At 42.4% G+C, this 11,893-nt stretch overlaps 1 pseudogene; it reads right to left on the reverse strand.

Annotated features, from left to right (window-relative positions):
- LOC110286099 (large ribosomal subunit protein eL33 pseudogene) lies at nt 1–327 on the reverse strand (annotated as a pseudogene).
- Between the last annotated feature and the right edge of the window lie 11,566 nt (nt 328–11,893).

Below are 11,893 nucleotides of genomic sequence, written 5' to 3' on the forward strand. Positions count from 1 at the left end.
TTAAATCTGGGATGGATACAGCATCACACGGATTCTGTGTCCAATGGCTTTTGCAGGAAGGTTGCTTTGGAATTTGGCACGAACCACTGTTTCCATGGGCCTGAGTTACTTTTCCCCAGATCACTCTGGTTTTGTTTGGTTTGCCTCCAGGAGTTGCTGTATCGTTTTTTGCTTTATACACATGAGCACATCTCTTGCCTAAGTAGAACTCCGTTTCATCTCGGGCCTAAACGCCTTCAATTTTAAGAAGAGGCGTGTGCTCTTTTTGGTTTTGGAGACCTCACTTGTACCAGCAAAAATGGCCTTGCACTACAGCCTTCCAGGCATACTTGCTTTTAGAAGTCCTGTTCCCAGCAGGCTTCCACAGACACCAAGATGGTGGAAAGGGCATGTACCTTTTAAGACTGCCAATAGACCACTAATGTTTCTTGTGTACTTTGTGGGATGATAGCTCATTTCTATTCATTACTGCATAGTGATATGTATATTTTCTACAATTTGTTTATTTACTCTCTTTTGCAAGAGATCTTAGTTGCTTCCAATGTTCTGTGATTAATGAATAAAACTGCTACAAAACTCTGTGCTTTGGTTTTTGTATGACATACATTTTCAACACTGTTGGCCAAATACCAGCCAAAGTGTATAACTGGGGTCTATACTAAGACAATGTTCATCTTTGTAAAAATCTGCCAAAATTCTTCCAAAGTAATTACTATTTTGCATATTCCAACAATAACAAATGAGAGGTCTTATCCCCAGCACCAACATTCAGCATCATCTGCTCTGTGTTGTGGGTTGTTGGATTTGGATTGGAAGCATACTGGGACGGCTGGAGATCTTCTGAGGAGTACAAGATTTACTAAAGAAGTGGAGGCTAGTTAAGGGGAGCTAGAATATAATGGACTTAAGAATGAGAGGCTCTTTGAGTATGAGAGGAGGAAAAAGAAGATACCTTCTATAGAACTGCACCTAGAGGATGTTGACCCAAAACCCTGGAACAGGGAGAAAACTTGCTGAGAGAGGTGATGTGCCATGCTGGGGGGGAGGGGGCAGTCAGGCCTAGCAAGGGATTAGGAACTGAAGAGGTGCACAGCATCTGAATTAGGCCAAAGACTGATGAGCTCTGGCCTTGTAACTCTCTCATACTGTTCTGGGGGTCAGAAGTTGATGGCCTTTGGAAATTTAACTATTTTGCTATTTTGTCATTAAAATCTGCTTACTTCTGATAAAATTACTAAAACTGGTAACAGCAAGGGAATTAGCAAAAAGGCTTCAATATTTCTCTCTGGCTCAAGGGCCCCTCCCTAGCCAGGCAAAAAGCTTGGAATTTGTTAACTCTTTGTGAGCCAGAGAAAAAAGAAGAGAAAGAAAGCGAGAAATCAAGCACACACATAGACACATGCAGACACATATATTTTGGCTGGGCTTGACCACCCAAAAATTCCACAACTGTTCAAGCATACTTACCTACCTGCCACATGGCATGTACCCCTCTCAGTCACCACCAACTGCTAACAGTTTCTCAATCAGTAAGGAAGACCTCAGGGGCTTCTCTCTCCGTGATGCTGCAATAGGGACTGGCTTGAACTTGTGCAGTTCTGTATAAGCATTCGTATAGGCTGTGAGTTTATCACTGCACCAGGCATGGCATGTCAGAAGACAGTGTCTCATAGCAGTCCTTTCTGACCCCAAGCATTTAATCCTGTCTCCTCCTCTTATACAATATCCTGGAGCTTTGGAGTCAGTTGTGGCTGAGCACTGCACAGACGTTTGTTCTCTGCATCTTGACAAGTTGTAAGTCTCTGCAGTAACTGCTGCACACTGTCAAAAGGAGCTTCTCTGACGGGGATTGAAAGCTGGTTTTACCTATGGGCATAGAGGTAAGTTTTCAGAAGACAGTTTGATACTATATTAATTTAGTAACATAACAGTAATAGCTTCTCCTCTAAGGCATGTGACTTTCTCAATCACAGGTTCTTGGTCAGATTTACAATACCAGGCACAAGTTTCCTCCTATGAAACAGGTCTTAAGCCAAACTAGAAACCAGTTAGTGATTCTTACAATGCTTACACCACCATCACACACTTGGGCATATATCTGGCCAATGATTATTGCACCTCACAAGGTTCACACCTAAATAAGATTGTTACTGACTTTTCCTCCAGAAGCCTCCATGGCACTTTCACATGGTATGAGAGCTAACCAGCAAGGACTAAACTTTTAGGTTGAAACTAGTTTGTTTTCTTCGTGTCCTATGGACAAAATATGTCATGTCTTTAGCAGTAGAGTCACATCATGTTTTTGTAGGTAACCAAGAACAATGGTAAAAGCCTGTATTGCTTTGGGGGTCTCTGGGAACCACCAGCTTGAAGGGAGGTATTCTACATCTGGCACTGGAAATTTTCTTTGACAGACTATAACTTCCGGAAAAAGCATTAGTTACCATGTAGGGTGAGTCCACTTAAACTCTCTCTCTCTCTCTCTCTCTCTCTCTCTATATATATATATATATATATATATATATATATATATATGTGTGTGTGTGTGTGTGTGTGTGTGTGTGTGTAGTATATTACTCTCTCCATATATATATATATATATATATATGAATTTAAATGTATATGTGTATAAACATAGATAGATATACATATGTGTGTGTGTGTGTGTGAGTGTAAGGTTATATAATAATAATGAAGGGATAAGTTCAATGGGAAGGGCAATGGGGAGGTAGGGAAGACAGGGAGAGGACTTAATAACGCTAAGGATGTTTAAAAATACCAAAGAAAAACAACCTGAAATTTGAATATATATGTGTATATTATGTGTCATATTATGTATATACATGTATATATATACATATACATTTCTTTCTTTTTCCTACTGAAATGACACATGACCTACTTATTTTACATCTTTGATTAGTTTCTACACAGATGTTTCAAGTGAACGCTAAAGGCCTTTTATTTTATTTTCTATCATTCTATTTAATTTATTTGTATATTATGTGGTACATGACTGAAGGCAGAATTCTGCTCCCAGCATCTTCCTCAATCACTCTTTACCTTATTTGCTGGAGGCAAGATCCCTCCCTCAGCCTGCACACTGACCATTTTGCTAGACTGGCTGGTCAGCAAGCTACGAGTGCAACCTTCACATCAAGCACTTAGATCACATGCAAACTTGGAGGCCTCTAGCATTTGTTTGCTTGTTTGTTTGTTTGTTTGTTTGTTTGTTAAATGGGAGTTCTGGTGGATGGAAACTATGTCTTCATGCTTATACTACCAGGGTTGACAATCTGAGCATCTCCCCAGCTCTTGAACTTCCAGTCTTTCTGCTTCCTCTTCACTGGTGCTTGAACTTCTGATTCTCCTGCCTCTACCTCCCAAGTTGTGGGACTAGAGGATTGTGCTATCAGACACAGTTTATGAGGTGCTGGGGATTAAATCCAGGGCTTCATGCGTGTTAAGGAAGCACTCTATCAACTGAGCTACATCTCCAACTGTCTCCAAAGGCCTACTTCCCTCCATTTCTCTCCCCTCCCTTCCCCTCCCATCCCCTCCCCCCTTCTTTTCTTCCTTTCTTTCACAAAGTAACACATTTTCTAAAGACATTTTATACATACTAAGTTTTAGTTGGTTCTTACCCCTACTCCCCTCCCTTTCTTCTCTCTGCCCCTCCCTGCTGCCCTCTGCCCTCAGTATTTCCCCCTTTGCTTTCATATTGTGTACTCTTTGAAATATGTTTTTGCTATACACGCATAATATGTGGTGCACATGTATATGGCCATATGATTCCATGACTGGAGGGTGGAGATCATAGCACAGCTTTGCGGGGAGTGGTTGGCTCTTCTATCATTTGTATTCCAGGGGTTGGGCGCATGTCCTCGGGCCCACTGGCAGATGCTGTTGCCTGCTGAGCACCTCACAGGTCCTCATATCACACTTCCTATTGTTCTCCCACCCTTCTTTTCTCCTGCCCTTCTTAATGACCCCTCTGGGTTCCATACTTGTTCTGCCCATACTTACTCCCACTTAAGCATACCCACAGATGCTCTTTTTTATTCCTTTTTTATTAGATATTTTCTTTACTTACATTTCAAATGCTATCCTGAAAGTTCCCTATCCCCCACCTCTGCCCTGCTCCCCTACTCACCCACTCCCACTTCTTGGCTCTGGTGTCCCCCTGTACTGAGGCATATAAAGTTTGCAAGACCAAGGGGCCTCTCTTCCCAATGATGGCTGACTAGGCCATCTTCTGATACATATACAGCTAGAGACACGAGCCATCCCATAATCAGCCACCAAACCCAGACACTATTGCATGTGCCAGAAAGATTTTGCTGAAGGGACCCTGATATAGCTGTCTCGTGTGAGGCTATGCCAGTGCCTGGCAAACACAGAAGTAGATGCTCACAGTCAGCTATTGGATGGAACACAGGGCCCCCAATGGAGAAGCTAGAGAAAGCACCCAAGGAGCTGAAGGGGTCTGCAACCCTATAGGAGGAACAACAATATGAATTAACCAGTACCCCCAGAGCGCGTGTCTCTAGCTGCATATGTAGCAGAAGATGGCTTTTTTTCTCTTATTTGTCCTTTCTACCATTATTCTTTTCAAAATATTTACTTTTACTACCTATTCTGATACACTTTTCATACTGAGCCACAAGCTTAACTATTTTGCCAAATTTCCTTATTCTTACACATTTAAAAAATTTATTTATTTACACCCCAAACACTGCCCCTCTTCTGGGTCCCCCCTCACAGAGTCCTTCTCCCCATCCCCATCCCCTTCTCTGAGAGGATGCCCCCCTTGCATGCCCCCACTCCAGCACATTAAGTCCCACTGAGGTCAGACAAGGCAGCCCAGATGGGGACTGGCTTCCTCAGTCAGGCTACAGCCCCTTCTGCAGTTGTTGGGGAACCCGAATGGAGACTGAGCTGCGTAGGTGCCAGGGCCTCAGCCTAGCCCATGGATCGAATACATTTTTAAGATAATCAGGAAAAAAATGCATTTCAGATTTAGAAAACAATCCCAATCTGTACATCCCATAGTACTTAAAACTTTTGTCTGTAATTTACAAACAAAATCAACTAAAACAAAATTAAAAAAAAAAAAACCCATCCCATGGAATTGTTGTTCATAGAGCAGGCACGTTTTTTCTTAAGTACTTTATATGTTACAACTTAAAGTCCTCAGATGTGAGCTCCTCCACAGTCTGGCTTCCTTCAGGAGGAAGGAAGCAATCTCACAACAACAACAAAAAAATTCATAAAGTACATTCGATCACACTCAAGAAAGCTGTGTGTCTACAAACAGAAAGTGGAGGAGTGGGTGAAGGCATGCGAGGGTATGGCAAGGTGATAGGAGAGAAAACTCACCATCAATTATAAGCTAAGAGAAGCCTTTCCCACAATTCTGTTTATTTTCTAAATATCAGCCAGCATGTGATGAGATGCTTCTCCTAATGTCTATCATCTCCCAAGGATATATTCTTTTTTTTTTCTTTTTTAAAATTAGGTATTTTCCTCATTTACATTTCCAATGCTATCCCAAAAGTCCCCCATACCCTCCCTCCCACCCCCCTACCCACCCACTCCCACTTTTTGGCCCTGGCGTTCCCCTGTACTGGGGCATATAAAGTTTGCAAGTCCAATGGGCCTCTCTTTCCAGTGATAGCCTACTAAGCCATCTTTTGATACATATGCAGCTAGAGTCAAGAGCTCCTGGGTACTGGTTAGTTCATACTGTTGTTCCACCTATACCAAGGATATATTGTTGAAGCACAATTCAAACACAGTGCAGCCACTGTGGTAATCCATCAAATCTAAGACAAAATGCAGTAAGTAATTTATCTTCAATCCCATATTTTCCCCCAGCCTAATATTTTTATTGACTCTTTAGGAATTTTACATCATGCACCCAAAAATTTACTTACTTCCTAAAAATGATGTTAACTAATTAGCTAAACTCCCTAAAAATCACCCAAGTCAAATCCTCCTTTTGCTATTTTTTCTTCATTTGTAACTTTGCACATAGAACTGAAGAATGCAGGCTCCCAGAGCAAATGGCACAGGACCTCCTTCTAACTTCTTCTCAGCCCTCGTACCATGGGCAACTCTCCTCCTTCTGGATTTATTGCCACATTCTTTGTATTTTGTGATGTTTTTATTGATGGTTTTGCTGTGTAAGTGTCTTCCATGAATAATCCTGAAACTTTGCCTAGTGTTCCTAACCAAAAAAAAAAAAAATGACTGTGATCTACCTTATAGGGAAATATATATACATACATATATATATATATATATTCAAACAAGAATGGACACTTACACATTTTCCCATACCCACCCACCACCACACTTGTACACATGATTAAAAAGAAAGTAAATCTCTCTCTCTCTCTCTCTCTCTCTCTCTCTCTCTCTCTCTCTCTCTCTCTCCAGAAATGAACATAAATGAACCTTTATAAATGAACATCTATGTGAGTCAAGATAGTAGTATTGTGCTGAAGCACACCCATTCTGAGGCTTTTCAGAGTTTTAACCCAGGACATACATATAAGTTAGCTTATCTGGACAAAAGAACTTTGTAGATATAATAGGGGATCAAGAAATGAGATCACTATGAACTATGTGGCTCTAAATCTAACTACAAGTACCTTCTCAAGTACAGGAAAAACAAAAAACAAAATAAGGGGAGGAAGTTAATGAGAATGGAGGTAAAGATGGAGTTTTGTTCTGATCAACCTGCCATTAATTGATAATATTGAAAGTCTGACATGCATGCTGGTGCTTTGGGGCCATCTCTGGAGCAAGGAGCTAAAGGAAGGGCTGGTCATAGCCTTCTGTCCCTCTCTGCTATCCTTACTGCTACGCTCTAGACCTGCTTTGTCAGCATCTCCGTATTCCCCGACTCCTGTGCAGGAATATTGTTCTAAGCTTCTGATTTCCCCAGTGATCGAGTTGGGGAAAAGCATTAAAGTCAACTGATTGACGTGAAATTTGCAGTGGGGAAGGGAAAGCAATGAGAAAATTACGAATGAGAGCACATGAAAGGTTTCAAGTTGCTGTTGTAGGATGTTGTGCTCTGTGCTTCACTTCTCCACCTCAGAAGGCACCCTCCTGTTTACCATCGGCTTCCAGTGGACGTGTAGTGTAGATCCTTAGTCGCCCTCTGTATAAACTCGCAAAAGCAACTCAGAATCTGAACTGGAAAGTCCCGCTGTGCTTGAACTGAAAGCTTGTGAGTACATTCACGGGTTATTTCCAACACAATGTCTCCGCCTGCAGGAGAAAAGCGCAAGTACACCCTTAAAAATAGTAAAAATAAAGGAGCCAGGATTCTATGGAATAACCTGTTGAAACTGTTGAAACAGAGCCCGGGGTCCCAGAAGGCCTTCTCCTCCCTCTTCTTGGTGTGACTTAACTGAGACTCATCAACTAGAAAAAGGAGCAGCACTTGTTAGAAAGAAAAGGAAAGAGGGTGAAAGGAGGGAGGGAAGGAGGGAGGAAGGGAGGGAAGGAGAGGGGAGAGGGGAAGAGAGGGAAGAAGGAAGGAGAGGGTAGGAGGGGGGAGGAGGGGAGAGGAGAGAGAAGGAGAGAGAGAAGGGGGAGGAGGGGGAGGAGAAGGGAGGAGAGGGGAGGAGAGGGAGAGGGAGAAGGGGGGAGAGAGAGAGAGAGAGAGAGAGAGAGAGAGAGAGAGAGAGAGAGAGAGCTGTCCTTGTGGAGGAATTTTTTCCCTTATTTTCCTCAGATCTTGTTAACACAATGCATGAGATCCCCAGTATGATGCACATCAGAATGTGAGAAGCACACTCCAAGAACAACCAGAAATTCTATAAACTAGAGATATGCTGGGACCTCCTAACCATAGTAAAAATCAAATCTTGCATATTCCACCTAGAAGAGAGATGTATAGATTCCACTGGGAAGAAAGAGATATGCCCTCTGATTGCTTTCTTTGAGTGTGGAGGCAGCACAGATCTCAGGGGCTGTACTGTCTCACCCATCTGCAGGTTCACACACAGACTGTCAGCTGTGTCACATTAGAAAAGGGATTACACATCATCACGTTAGCCAAATGTCCAACAACAGAGATCACCTCCAATCGTCAGTCAGGATTCCCAGTGGAGGGATGGGAACACCAACCCACTTACAAAACGTTTGACCCAAAGAAATACAGGGTCAAAGTCGGAGCAAAGACTGAAGGATGGCCAACCAGTGACTGGCCCATTTTGAGACCCAAACCACTGGCAAGCAACAATCTTTGATACTATTATGGATGCTATGTTGTGCTCACAGACAGGATCCTAGCATAGCAGCCCCCTGAGAGGCTCTACCCAGCAGCTGAGACAGATGTAGATACCCACAGACAAACATTAAACAGAGGTCAGGGATCCCTGTAGAAGAGTTAGGGGAAGGATTGAAGGCCCTCAAGGAGATGGCAACCTTGCAGGAAGACCAACAGTGTCAACTAACCTGGACTACTAGAAGCTCCCAGAGACTGATGCACCAACCAAAGAGCATACATGGGCTGGTCCAAGGCCTCCCGATACATATGTAGCAGAGGACTGCCATGTCTGGCCTCAGTGGGGAAGGATGTGCCTAACTCTGCAGAGATTTGGTGCGCCAAAGTAGAGGGATGAAGAGGGCTGCCCTCTCAGAGATGAAGGGGAGGGGGATAAACTCTGTGAGGGGGGACCAAGATGGTAGGCAGCATTTGGGATGTGGAGAGAGAGAGAGAGAGAGAGAGAGAGAGAGAGAGAGAGAGAGAGAGATTTTCTTTTTTAAAAAAAAAGGATCTTCAGAAGAACCATTGGTTGAGACAGGATACTGCTTTTGTCATGCATCCTGGCTGCTCTGTAGATATTAAAACTATCAGATTCAATAAGAGCACAATGAACTGGAAAAAATCACAGCACAGATTTCTGGGATTTTGAACCAAGGCTCATTTTTTTTTTCCTGTGGGGAGAACCAACTCTCTGTAAATAGCACCTATGGGTATTTAGCCTCATTCTGAATGACCTAACCATGAGGACTCAGGTGACTATGCATCCAGAGCTTTCCATTTTGTGTCCTCAGGAATGGACAAATCACACTCTCTGAGAAGATATACAATGACCACTTAGCCCTAAACATGAGCAACAAAGGGACTCTAAGTGAATTGCATAAGGAATATGGGAGAAGATGCCCAGGGACACACACCCTAATACCTAGAACTGTATGCTGGGCTCCATAGAAGAAAGGATATAAAGTGGCAAGTGAAATTAACAACATGAGTTAGTGGACTTTAAGATAGATAGTCTGGGATAGCTGGGTGGACACTGTAGAAGCACAGTGCAGCTTCCAGGAGAAAGTCTAACACCGAAAATCTTGATTTGAAGCCAGGGAGGTCCACATCAGATTTCTGACACATCCCTGGGAAGCAAGGGATAAAGACAGGGATGGCTTGCTAGAATACATTCCTGGCCCTTCTTCTTGTTCCTCAGTGTAGGACTCATCAGGCTGCCAGGTCCTGACCCCCTGTGAAGGGAAACACTTCTGCCAGGAGATACAGTGTGTCTACTAAACTTTAGAAGCTATAGACTGTCACTTCACAAACTTAGCATCTGAGGAGCAGCGGGTAATGATACCTGCTCATAAGGAGGATGTAGAGCCTCTATGGCACAGGTAGGGAGAGAAGGAGGGAGGGAGGGAAAGAAAGAGATAGACAGACAGGTAGGAATGAGGAGAGGGAGGGAGAGAGGGAGGGAGGGAGGGAGGGAGGGAGGGAGGGAGGGAGGGAGGGAGGGAGGGAGGGAGGGAGGGAGGGAGGGAGGGAGGGCAAAAGAGAGGCAGACAGGGAGGAAGAAAGAGATGTGACAGCCAATCAAGTGATGTATATGGGTCTCTTGGGGACCTCCCTTGCACAAATTTGATAGTGAACTGGCCATGTCAACTCAAGCCTGAGAAAAGCATAACAGACAGGGTTTCAGACACTCACAAAAGGAAAATTAGGATCACAAGACCATGGAAGATGCCAGTCCTGATTGCATTGCTAGATAAAGGTGTGGGGAGTGGACTGAATTGCGGCAAAAATACAACTGAGATAAACGTAATCCTATCACTGGGTACAGAAAAGCATTTGGTAAAATCCATCAGGCGTTCACAGGGTCTCTCAGCAAACTAGAAATGGATGCAAGTTCTCAAGCAGAAAAGGACAGTTATGAAAAATATCCCTGTACCTGTTGTAATTAACAGTGGAAAACTTACACACATTCCTACCAAGATCAGACACAAGGCAGTGTTCTCTATTCTCACCATTCCTATTCAATATCACACTACACACCCTAGCCAATGTAATAAAACAAGAAAGGAGAAGTAAGTACTGTGTGCACTAGGAAGAAAGAAGTGAAGTTACCTTACAGATGCCAGGATTGTATAGATGATATGTACAAAAACATCATGGCATGAGAAAAAAAAAAGAATGCTTTTCAAACACTTCTAGAATGAAAATAACTATTATCTTAGTCCATTCCTGAAGCAATAACAAAATTCTACTAGGCAGGTTATTTATAAATAGCAGACATTTGTCACTTATAGATGTGGATGTTGTACATATAAGATCAAAGCACTGATTTTACAGATTTAGTCTCTGGTGAAACCTTCCAGATTCCAAGATGAAATTTGTTCACATCCCTAAAAAGAATATGGGAAGACGAGGACAGAAGGTAACTGGTTCCTTGAAAACATTTTCAGGGGTACCCACCTGCCTCATGGCACCTCTACCGCTTAAGGTATCACTGTGGGTCTTGCATTTGAACACATGAGTTCTAGGGGAGCCCTACATTAAGCCCATAGCCATGATTAGAACAGCCATAGAATTAGCAGATAATAAACAAAAGCTGTTTGCTTAAATATTGACAGGAAAAACTGGAATTCCATATTTAAACTAGCATATTTCCTTCAGCAAATATCTTCGAAATTACTTTGGTAGAATTTCTACAGGCATTTCACTAAACTTATTGAGCACTTAGAAAAAAAGTTAATTTAGCACTATTGAGTATTCCCACAGTGCATATTTCCCAATTCATTTGATTATTTACTGGTTTGGTTTGGTGGCTTTCTTCACACAGACCTCATTCAGTACTTTTATATTTATGCATCAGTTGCCTTCTGCTGGTGAGCTGTATGGCCAGTGCTGGTCCTTTCAGCAACAATGGATGATCCCACACATGCAGGATTGTCTACCAGGGAAGCTTGCTCAAGCTGTAGTGTCAGAGTTTTTAACTGAAAGGTCATGCAGACATGCCTGACTTTAGTCTCCCAACACTACATAGTCAGATCTGATAATATGTGGCTCAAATTTACCCCACAGATATCAGATAAAACAGGCATCCAATCAAAAACAACTATGAGGGACAGAGGGCCATTATCTTATAATAAAAATATCTCACCTAGAAGACAATAATCTTAAAAATGGGCACACAAAACAGCAAGGTGACAAGAAATGTGAAGCAAAGCCTATTAGAGCTGAAACAGAAAAAGAAAAGTTTATGGTTATGACTGGAAATGTTAACAGTTCTTTCTGAGAATCTATAGGGCTGTTACATAGAAAACTAGCCTGAGCATTGGTACAGGAAAACTAAATAAATTCCATAAACCAGCACAGCCCAGTACAGCGAACACTTTTAGAACCAACAATAACGCCCCGTTTTAACGAGTAACCCTTGCACAGGGGCAAAGAAAACATCTTGAATTACAAAACACACCTCAATAAATCTGAAAAGTTCAATTGTATTAATTTATTTGGTGACCACAATGAAATCAAGTTAGGAATAGTAACAGAAAGACACCAGGTCCATTTCCTCAATGTTGGGATACTAACAAAACACATGTAGATAATGCATGCATCAAA

The sequence above is a fragment of the Mus caroli genome, unplaced genomic scaffold, assembly GCF_978045245.1.
Source record: "Mus caroli unplaced genomic scaffold, Mus_caroli_1 scaffold_20, whole genome shotgun sequence".
NCBI lineage: Eukaryota > Metazoa > Chordata > Mammalia > Rodentia > Muridae > Mus > Mus caroli.